The sequence below is a fragment of the Thunnus maccoyii genome, chromosome 10, assembly GCF_910596095.1.
Source record: "Thunnus maccoyii chromosome 10, fThuMac1.1, whole genome shotgun sequence".
In the NCBI taxonomy this organism is placed as follows: Eukaryota; Metazoa; Chordata; class Actinopteri; order Scombriformes; family Scombridae; genus Thunnus; species Thunnus maccoyii.
Window position 1 is genome coordinate 8,222,021 of NC_056542.1, and position 12,152 is coordinate 8,234,172.

A 12,152-nucleotide genomic window follows, 5' to 3' on the forward strand; every position below is an offset into this window, starting at 1 on the left:
CTGCGAGAAATCAAAGATGTCAAGAGAAATGAATTCGGCACTGCATGACATTACCAGCCATCTGACCACCACTCCCTCTCTCTCTCTTCCTCTCACTCACATGCTGCATTCATCTTTTACCTTTGCATGCATGCATTTCTTTTTCATTCATTTGCTCTCTCTCACACACACACACACAGATTTAATAATAATACAAGCTATAAATGGTTTATTAAAGTGTTTTTGTTGATTGAATGCAACATTGGAGCACACTTAATGTTCTTGAACATCAGTTTGACTATGCTTAAATTGAATAATTTTGCCTCATTATAAAATATGTCGATATCTGTTAAACATTCTTATTCATTCACGTTGCCCAGCTTTACTTTACTGTATGTTCCTGTGTCATGGAGAGTGATGCTTTATGCATGAAGTCGTGTGTCTGTGTGTGAGTGTGCATGTGTGAAGGTGTGTTAAACCGCGTGTTGATGAAAGCTGAGGTTATATTTGGAGATAGGAATGACTCATCCTAGCAGCAAACGCAGGGCTGTTAATTGGATGCAACTTTTAATGAATGCGTTTACCCCTGTTTGATCCTGGTTTTCGTTTCCGTAAACTGTTCAACTCGCGCTGCTGCTCCCCCAGCTGTGGTCTAACCTGCTCGCATGTTCACAACAGGAATTTCATCTCTCTGTGACGTGAGAAATTCATATGGAAAAAAAAAAATCTACCTCAAGGCACAGAGAGCTACAGTAATAGAAACATTTCAGAGGCTGTTTCACCCTTTCTGAAGCATGACATAGAGATGAAATGTTTGTTCATATCAGCTCTGATTGTAAGTTCATCCTGTATTATGTATGGAGTTATCTACTGAATTACAGTAAATACATGACAAAATACAAGATCAGTATTTTGTTGCACATTTAAGTGTTTCTCAAGATTAATACCAGATTTTATAAAATCCCAGATTGTTCCTTGTTTTAAAAAGGCCTTTAAACAGTTTTGAGGTTGTTTTTTTCATGCAGTCTTTTACTCATTACAGTATCTGACAGCTCTTATAGCTATTTTTAACATCAGCTGTTTCTGTTTGTGCTCTAAAGCAACTTCCCCTCACACCAACCCAGTTGATGAATGTGAAAATAATTTATCGGTTGGTAAAGACGGCTGATGTTCTCCATGTTGGGCTCATTTGTTTTAAAACAACTTAATGTGGTTCTTGATCATTTATGGATGATAAAATGCTGGATATTTCCTTCTTTAAATAGGAGAATTCTCCTCCTTAAAGCTGCACTAATCAATATTTTATAAGAACAGGAGCTCAGATTACTATGTATAAAGGTGAAACATGTCGCTTGTAGTGAAGAACTTGCAGAGATTATATTATTATCATCTCTACTGTTCCCCTCAGCTGCACACAGAGTTTTGCTGTCTCTCAGCTCATTTTGTTTTTTTACTGCCCACAACTTTACTTTTTTCACTCAGTCACACTGCTCTCATCGACATCATTTTCAGCAGCAGCAGGCAGCTGTTTAGTGAAGAAGAAAGTTACAGTAGCAACTAGCTGGTGAACACAGTGAAGCATTTAGCAGCTAAAGAGCCAGATATTTTTCTGCCAACAGCTTTAAGAGGTGATAATATGTCATGCAGATTTAATTTCTGTTCATACCAGATATTTTTCAGCTGTAGCATCTCTGTTAATTTTCCAGCTGAAAGAGTGTTTCTTGGGGCTTTTAGATGCTGAAACAAGCTATCAGTGGTGTCACTTGTAGTTTTATAGCACCTAGCTTATTGCCACACACAAACGTATCATAATGAGGTCAAAGTGAGGTGTGGAGCTGGTGAACTGGATCAGTGCGGTGTGCCTTTTTTAACCATGTGGACATGAATAATGTTACACTAACTGTGATTAAACGCCAGCGTGGACATACCATTTTCACCTGTTTGTCATGTGAAAGTCAAAGATAACAGTAGAGTTTAGCAATAAACCGCATTTCGTATCATCATTTACAATTTTTCTATCGGTCTTATTTGGGTGTCAGGAAAGATAGAGAGAGCAGAAGAAAAGATAGTGACTCTGTCTACCTCATGCTTTCAAGAAAATGAATTGAGCCGTAAGTGTGATGGGGTTTCATCAAAGCTTAGTTTATTCAGAGAACATTTTCAGTGAGCGGAGTGCTTTAAGGGCAACAGTTACGGTGCTGTATATGAACTGTTGAGTGGTTTTCTTTATCCTCATCCATCTTCTCTGAGCCTGTAACCACTTGTCCCTTTTCTCTACCAGAAACTGTCTGCTGCTAAATGGGTCTTGTATTTCCACTAAATAAAATGTCCCGCTCCCATCATTGAGTGCCAAGGCCCAATGTGAAAGGGGAAATCTATTTAGAACTGCTCAGTTTAGCAGATGCTCTTAACGTTTGTGTTTTAATAGTGCAGTAAAACATAATTGTTAAATGCTTAAGGCCATCAGTGCAACTTATGAATGTGGCTGTTATGCAGCGTCTCATCAGAGTCCGACTAATGGTGGTTATAACTCTCTTAGTGTCAGGTGGAAATCTCCAGTGGTCCTCTGAAAGAGAATAATTGAGATGTGGGCAGCCTTCTTATAGAGCTAATGTGATATAATATTCCCTATACACTACTCTACTGAAGAGTGAGACTATGTAGTAGATCAACGAAGCTTACAGTGCGAAATAACATCAATGATACTCAGCCACACTGAGAAATAGGCTTTTTGCTGCATCAGTCACAATCACAGTCACCTTAAATGTCACTATCAGGGATACAATTAAATAATAACATCTTTACACTTGAGATAAATAATGACAGAAGGAGAAAAAAATATTCTAAAAAGTCAGTTAACCAAAATTACAACATGATATATTTTTTAGTTTTACTTTTACACCTGTGGTGGTGAAGTTTGGGAAATGTAAATTTCAGAGGCAGATACTGTGTCTCAAAATTTTGGCACCTACAGGATATGCAGTTTTCAAGATGGTGGGATTTGTAAACATGGCAGCCCATAGCTCCTTCATTGTCATTCTTTTTTTACGATTTTAGGTGCAACTATTGAAGCATGACAGAATAAAAGTGTCAAAAGGGTTGTTGGATCAGGGGAAGATATCTGAAACTCCTCATCTTTCTATACTTTCCAAAACTGAAAACCTGACAATCATGCTCACCTCCTCTATGGTTTTTAATACTGGACAACTACTTCAGTCACATTATGAATACCTTAGTGGAGAGATTGTCTGTAACTGTGTGCCACTATTCCTGTATGATTCATCATGTCTCGCCCCTCTGTGTGACAGTAGGCTCTTCGCCCCGCCTTTGAGTGTGACAGTTTGGAACAGGTTTAGCCTTTAGACATGTTCTAACTAGTTCATTTGAAGCCTACTGAACCTTTACTGTAGTATTCATTAACATCAGTAGAGGATGTGCAAGGATTATATGAAGTTCAGCAGATCTTGAGGCAATTCTTGCCAATAACATTTATTGAGTTAAGTTAACTCACCTGGGACCTAAAATAAATTAATCCGCCTACTTTTGTTCAATTTCTGGTTGCAGGAAAGCAAAATAAGACTCAGACTAAGTCAGCAATGGGAAATATGGCTTCATCTTTACCTGGCTCCATCATTCTATTGGGCAATCCTGTACGGTGTAACGACAACAAAGCTGAACCTTCTGATCAGTTTTACCATCAATATTGGCTCACTTACCAGCAGAGCTGAGAAACATCAAGTAATAAAATGTTTCAACAGAGACAGTTTTGGTTTTAATATTTGCAGAAAGAAACATCTTTGTGATTTTTTTTGGTTTTCAGTGTCTCCACCATAGAAGATTTGTAAAAGTGTGGTATTATTTTGTGCAGCATGGACTTAAGGTATCTCTAAAACATCATGATTCATTTCACACAATAAGCTATGTTGTACTTTTGCATATTGCTTTATTATCAGAAACACATAGTGTTGAGGAGAGTAAGAGCCTGGCTACATGAGTGCATCACCTCAGTCATGCTAGTTTGTATTTCAGAGTTTCAGGGCATGTTGCCATCTTTTGTTAGCATGCTTTTAGCCAGTCAGATTGTATGTTGCCCATGTGTTCGTGCTGGTTGTGTGTGTATGAGGCCGTATTTCCCGTCCCTCTGGCGTCTTCTCTGCTCATTAGAAGAAAATGGGATTACATAATTAAGTCTTTCATCAGCAGCAAACGACAGCCAGGGTTTTTGCTCCTTCCCCTCCTGGACTGTTAATTTATTATCAATTTACACTTCAATAGAGATGCCAGAATAGTTTGGAAAAATACTGTGTTTCATAATAATGTAAGCTTATCCATTTTCTTATTACTCCAAAAAGCATATAGCCCTCACTAAAGGCCAGCTGCATACAATGTTTCTCTTATATGAAATGTATATAAGTTCTATATTGGATAAGCAGTGATACAGGTGATATTTACACTGCAGTGAGAGAGCAGCTGCACATCAGAAACCCTACATATGTGCACGAGGACAGTATTTGTTATTCATGGGCAGCGAATCAACCAACACCCACTCTCATCTTGTGAAAGGCTAATCAGATGGTGATGGGCTGCCTCATTGCATTCAGATAGGCCTCAAGAGTCTCCTGGTACAAAGGTCGTGACCATGGTGACAAAGGAGGATCAACCAACCGGGTGATTCCTCAGAGGGAAATAGAAAATTGATTAAGTCACTGTGCAAAGATGGTTGCAGATGATGTACAATGTCTGAAGTTAGAGACACAGAAAATACAGTTTTATTGTCTGCCTGTGCAACAAACCCATAGACCAGGTGGCAGTGGTGATACTGCAGACACATAAAGGACAAAAAGACCTGAAATATGAAATCAAGATACAAACCACATATGTTCACAGTTGCAATGACCTTTCCAAACACAAATCCCACAGGAAATCAATAGTGGCCATTTTATCCAATTTATGTAACCTTCATAATACTGCACTCTGACCTCCGATAGTTAAAATTAAAATGTGTGACTACGTCCTTCAACTGCTCCATGTTACTAGAGACAAGTGATGTACAGCAATGATATCGTCAGCTCACAGTTCAGTACAAAAAACAATATTTACAAAAATTGTAATGAAGACAAACTATAACTGTAGAAATTCTTGGATTATTTCTTCCTTCTTGGTATGCAATATGTGATAAAACTGTCTCTAGAGGTTTCACCATTCTTAATTTCTTAGTTGATTCCTGGAAAAAAATGTGGCTCTTGTGTTGCTAAATGCTCCACCTTGTTCACCAGCTACTTGTTATCTTTGTCTGTGCTGGTCTGGTAGCATGGGTTTTTGGGTTTATCACAAATTTTTCACCGAGAACAGCTGCTTGCTGCAGCTGGAAAATGGCACTGATGAGAACAGTGAGACTGAACCAAAACAGTAAAATTACAGGCCAAAACAACATGCTGAAAGATGCTAAAAAGCTTTGTAGAGCTGAGGGGAACTGTAGAGGCAGGTGATATTTCTCTCTCTGAAATGTTAATATGAAGCAGCTTTAAAAATATAATGTCACCCTACCTTTCAAAGCAGTCTGGCAGAACCAACAATTTAATGAGCCCTTGAAAGTTTATGTCCATATTCACTGCAAGGGTCAAAATCCCTGGCTGTGTTGCAACAGCCTTTTTTTTTTTTTTTGGACGAACTGACCAAGCAACAGATTGACTCAACAACAGCTGAACACATGAGTCAAAGCTGAACAACTGATACAAAACATTTTAATGTGTGATCTTTATCAAACTGACTTTATTATGTATTTTTATCTGCACCCTGTATATCCATAGTGAAGAAATCTACACCTGTTAATGGTACATGGTTGAATCTCCAGGCTGGAACCCTGTGAATTATTCATTGGCGTTATCACAAATGTGCAAGTGAAAACTAAAATGAGCAATTCACAGGGCAAGATCCAGGCTGATGACAAACCACCAAATGTCTTTCACAGCATTTGCTCATTATGTGATACTGACCTTCAAAGTGAGAAACTGTTGAAACAAAAGAGCTTCAGTTTAGTTTTTTAGATGACCGCATAAAAGCAGGATGGATGGGTGGACTACTAAATGATAGATAAACCATAAGAGGTACAATAGATGTGTACTCCAACTTGAGCTCAGTCTGAACCTTAAATCTCTGTCCAATTCATCCAAAGCCTGTGGCCTGAGGGACATTTGTGAGCTCAAAAGCCTGAAAATCCAGCTGTTATTCAGTAACAAATTTATGGCAGTAGTCTTGAACAGAGCTATTAGGTAAAAAAAAAATCAGCAATACCTGAATCAAAGGCAGTGGTACTGAGGTTCCCTTCACTGATGTACACAAAAAATCGATTTAACTCGGGCTGCTTGTTCCCACAGTTCAGCCTGAAGCATTTGTGTCTTTGACCCGCACATGTTAGTCACTGATGCAGTTCAGCAACTTGTAGTTTCTCTGCCTGTGAAGTAATACATCAGCAAATAATACAGTGAGAGACAATGGCTCAATCCAAGTTAGTCGTGTGGCCGTGATTTATGGTCTACTGATTAGTTTATTTCAGATTATGAGATGTAAAACTTCAGATAGGAATTATAATAATAAATCTCAACATCTGTCGGATGGATTGCCATGAACCAAACATTATCCTCAACATTACTCTCCTGGATAATGTAATGATCTATATGTTTATATTATGACCACCAGTTTCAATGTTTTCAGCTGGGATTTTGGCATGGCGGATGGTTAAGAATACTACAGTACCCATGACCCTCAGCCACCGTTCAGAGGGAATCAGAGCAGTAATGAATTCAAAACGCTTTGTTTTTGAAGTTGTAAACAAAACACAGCCAAAGCTGCTCAAAAGTAAAACCGCCCTGATTCACTCTGCAGATTGTAAAATCAATTGTCTCATCACCGAGGTCTTTAGCTTTTGCCCGCCATTAGCAGCGTGTATGAATATTATACCTGCTGAGCAGCAGCATGTTGACGTTAGCATCTAGCTCAGATGACTGCTGTGCTTAAATCTGCAGCGCAGAACTTTGCACTTTGCAGTCTGAACGTCTGTTACATTCAAGCCCTTGCCAAATGAGTTCACACAATGCTTATTAAGCCTATCACCGCCAGATAAATCTCTCTGTATTTCACAGTATAGCCTACTGGAGTTTTTCATCTGGTGTTGGGTTTGATATTCCTGCGCTGGCCGGATGAATGCACATTGTGCATGCTCTATGGGCGGGGCATGCACACTTCCGGTTAGCTCTTTGCTAATTTCAATGGGGACAAAATAATTTAATCGTGCAGCTCTTCTAGACTTTCCAAATGTTATCGGACAGAATAGATCAAATTCTGATAGTGAAACGGGTCATTTCACGGAGATTGTGTGACACTCAAAACAATTTATCCGCCGTTTTACTGCTGCAACAGTAGTGACGGACTAGGCTATGGCGGAGCCTATGACGTAAGCATGTGTCAACAGTGTGTTTGTAATTACTCTCACTGCCAGAAGGGGGAGAAAAACGTCCCGCACTCCAGCTTTAAGTACAGCCTCTCAGAGCTGTTAGCATAGCTGTAGAACCTTGTTTCTCACATCGTTGAGTCCTAGTATTCCTCCAGGGAAAATGCCTAATGGGAGCCACAGATCTAATTTTAACATCCTAATTTCTTAATATGCAATTTTGAATATCCATGTGAATTTTTGAAATAATCTGAAATGTGATTCCTCAGAATATCATTGCAAACTAAATTAAAAGAATACTTTTAAAGCTATCCATTTTTGACATCTGATTGCATAATACCACAGCTAAAATTATTACAGTTTATTGACTAATTAAAGACATACTAAAGTAGATTTTTATGTAGTAATCTCTTCTGTACAACGCCTGACAAGTGGAGTAAAGGGAGATCTAAGGGAAACACTAACGAGGCCTTCCCCCTATTTCTTGGGTTTTACTTTCAGCTGGCTTTCAGTAAGCGTGTTCTTAGAAACTCAGTTGTCCCAGCAGACCTGTGGGTCATGTGATGTTGGCTTGGCAGTAGTCTGTGTCTGTTCAGCACCCCTGAGGCAACACAAGAAGCTTTCAAACATTCCCTCCCTCCTGCCTTCCCACTGCCGGCTATCCTTCCCTCCTCTTTTCTGGTTACATCTGCTGGTGTTTTTTTTTGCTGTAATAAAATCATTGAGGACTTGTTACACTTGTACTAACAAGTTAAACACATTTTAATGAATAGGAACGACAACAATAATAGTGTCACTGAGGTTAGTTTGTAGTTTATCAGCAGTTATCCAGTGTAATTTAATACAACCCCCCATTGTGCCTGATATTAATCACATGGCTCATTGATTTATTGATCACTACACTGTCAGTGCAGTCTGATTACTTCCTAGACATTGAGACAACTGCTTGTAAATGCCAAGATTTAATAGAGTAAATTCCGATTTAATAGAGAGTCTTTTCCACTAGTTTATGTAACTCAATGTGATCTGTGATTCAGCATTTCTTTCATCTGCCTTTCTGAAAAAAATAAACACATTCCTGGGGTTTACTTTCCATATTCTAGGACAAATTGGCATCCAGTTTGTCTAGTTGTTTTGTGAACATCCAAAAAACTACAGCTCATATAAAAATTTACCAGTGCAGATACTTGTGCCATTGTAACTTGGTTTTGTCCACATCCATAAAATGCACCAACACAATCTCCTGGCATCATTTTTTCAACTTTTTATCTATAATCTTTGCTGTCTAAAAAATCTGCACCAGGGCTATTCAAGTTCAAGAGGTCCACTGAGCAAATATCCACTGCATCAAAAATCCAGTAAGGGTGCATTAAATAATGATATTTCAGTACAAATCTCCACAACTGTGTACATGAACAGCATATCTATTACAGTAATAGGAGAAGTGACACCAAGTTCGTAAACTTAAGCGGAGACACTGGTGTAAGTGTTCATTACTGAGTCTGCTGCGGTGTGAGTTCTCCACTCTCCATTGTTGAAACTGTTGGTCCGGGTCAGGTTGCAGTGAAATTTTGTTCCTTGTCCTGATTAAATTGTTATTCAGTCCGGATACGGACCGGAGTCCGTCTATTGAGTATATATGGTCTACACTGACTGGTCCTCTCTGTCCTGCTTACAGACATGTCTGAACTAACTGGGACCCCTCGACTTGCCAGTGGGGTTGCCAACGTTTAACCTGCAATGGTCTAAGGCTTATGGGAAATGCTGTTTCTTAAAAGCTGCAACAGTCATATGGCATTAGGTTGTTTTCAAGAGATTACCATCCTTGTTGAAACATATGGAGTTAACAACATCACGCTCTGTTGGGTAGCTTTGTTACATTTTTTTACTACAAAGTGGGATTTTGAATGAAGTTTTCTTACTTCTGGAACACACAGTATGATAAAGTGATCATCTCTCATTATATTTCAGAGGGAAACAAGGTGTGTGTGCCTCTTATACTCACAATATGACAACATAAAAGGCAATATTGAACCCTATATACTTCAGACTGAAGGACTATTAGATACTAGTAGAATGTAAAATAAGCAGAAAAAGAAAAAAGAAAAAGGAAAGAGGAACATAGGGAGGGAGGATGGCGCACTGCAGTTGTTAATTGACGTTGTTTGAAGTGTAGTTGTTAAACAGTTATCAGTGGATGACTCAGAAGAACTGGATGCTGGCCTGCCTTGCTCCTGCAGAACCTTCTTTGCCCTTGTTATTACTGCAGGCAGCAGAGAATAGGAATATTTTAAACTCTGCATTGCCACAAATTTTACTTTAAAAGCTGTGGAATTGCAGGTTTTATGCACCATAGAATGGAGGGAGGGGCTGTTGTTTCATCTGTCTGTACTGTCTGCAGTTTGATTTTATATTGCTTATTGCAAGAGGCTCTGAGTTTCTCAGATAAACTGTTATGTAAAGCTTCACTGATTGAATAGTGTTGTTTTCCAGGAGGGAAGTGTAATGGCGTTTTGTAGTATTAATAGGTAAACTGTATGACAGAGTATGAAAACTTATGTACCAAGTAAGTAACAAAATACAGCACCTTATACACAGGGTTGGACAATCTGTCTGACATGAGTATTCTGCAGTAAATTCAATGTTTGTGGTCGTGTTGTTCGTTACTGTCAGCTCCCTCAGGCTGAACATTTTCTCTCTCTTCCTCATGCTGAGTTGCTGCTGCAACTGCGCTCTTTAAAGAGACTGTTGGAAGCTACTAGAATGACTTCAGTGTTGGCTACAGCTGCAGTCGATCCCCAAAGACTTCCTCTCCAGGGGCACATCATCTTTGCTTTGTCTCCAGAGCACAGCACATACATGCTGGTGATGTGTTATTGTTGCAGACAAGCCATAAACAATCTTTCATCTTAGAGACATTGCACATATCAGGCAGGGGTTACGGCTTCAATAGACCAGGGTTTGTTTTTCCCAAACTTCTTTGTTCGTGACCCCTTAAAATGGAAGACCTTGTGACCCGTGATCACAGGTTATGGCCTTTGTGAATACTGTAGGTGAGTGTGTCTAGCATTTTACAAAGAAAAAGCAAACATTGGAGAAAAGTAAGAAAAAATAACACATTTTTCTGCAACAGTTTTTTTCTTTATTCTGTTGACCCCTCAGATTTATCATCGTTAGGAACCAAGACACAAGGGTATTGGGCTGGGCGTTAAACCTTAATGCTCTTTGGCTACAAACTTGACCAAAAGTTTGCATCAAATACACCGTCAGACTCTTTTATCAGATTAAGTCCTAATTTAAAGTTCTTGTGCAGCTACTTGTGTTAAGAGAACATTAAATATTTGAGAAGTTTGGCTTCTTTTGGTAAATAAAAAAGGATTTTGTAGAAAAACATATTAAAACAAAAAATATCTTAGCCAGCCACACTAAGAGTTTGTTAATACTCAGTGTAGATGTATATTTTATGTTGATTTTTAAAGGATTAGTTTGACATTTTTTGAAATACTTTTTTTATTTTCTTTCTTTCTGAAACCAAAAGTGCCACTCTCATATCTGTCTATCTGATTAACTTTGCCAAGAAATAGTTCAAGCAGACAAACCCTCATGAAACCACAAGTTGCTGCTCTTACATTTCTGTTTATGTACGTATTGAACAAATGAGATACAATGTGTTATTAGTGAGACAGAGCTAGGCTATCTGTTTCCCCTTGCTTTCAGTCTTTATGCTAAGCTAAGCTAATTGTCTTCTGGCTGTTGCTTCATACTTCACAGACAGACAGAGAGTGGTACCGATCTTCTTATCTAACTCTCGCCAAGACAGCAACTATTGTATTTTTTAAAATGTAAACATATTCCTTTAAGGTGAAAGCACTGCAATTGGTGTTTGGAGAGTATCAAGGAGAGGGTTGCTAATCTAAACTGGTTTATTCACATATACATGCTTTATGTATAAAAGTATAATATGAATATAGATTGTCAAATGCTCACTGAAACACAGATACTAATGATCCTTTCCCTGCTGAGTTTGTTTTTGCCCATTTGTATTGCTCACAGCCTTTTCCTCGGTGCAGCATGTCTCTTTCAGCAAGAGAAACAAGGGCAGCATTACAGTGACAGAAGTGTCGAGGAAAAAAGGCAGGGTGGCCTGCTGATAGACTCACAATTTTTTGTGCTTCGTCTTGTTCTCTTCTCTTCTCTTCTCTTCTCTTCTCTTCTCTTCTCTTCTCTTCTCTTCTCTTCTTTTCTCTTCTCTTCTCTTCTCTTCTCTTCTCTTTTCTTCTCTTCTTGTCTCTTCTCTTCTCTTCTCTTCTCTTAGTAAATATGATGAAAGGGAAGGCAATGGAGACATGAATAAAAAGTAGTGATGAAAGAGGGTTTGAAAGAGAGCAGGAGGAAGGGAGAATGACACAGGATGGCAGAGTGGAAGGTGTGATGGTGAAATAAAAAGTGTTGAAATGGCAATCAATTCAATAGGAAAGTAGATATTTTAAACGATAGACCAACAAGACTTCTTCTTAGTTAGTTAGTGTGGTGACTGGTTCATTGATTTGGACAGATCTTTTAAAAAAATACCAAGTTTTTTACTTATGTAATGATTATCTCCTAAATTTCACATCAGATCAACATGACGTAACATGTAACACGTTCTGCAGCAACAAATGTCTGGTTTTAACATTAGTTTGAGTTTACAGATTGTAATCACTAGTGGCCTAAGTGTGAATTT

General features: G+C 38.6%; 1 protein-coding gene across 1 annotated transcript in view; it reads left to right on the forward strand.

The window, feature by feature from the left end:
- The window catches only part of sv2a (synaptic vesicle glycoprotein 2A), a 55,686-nt gene that overhangs the window by 9,168 nt on the left and 34,366 nt on the right, over positions 1–12,152 (forward strand). The gene's annotated exons all lie outside the window — the stretch shown is intronic.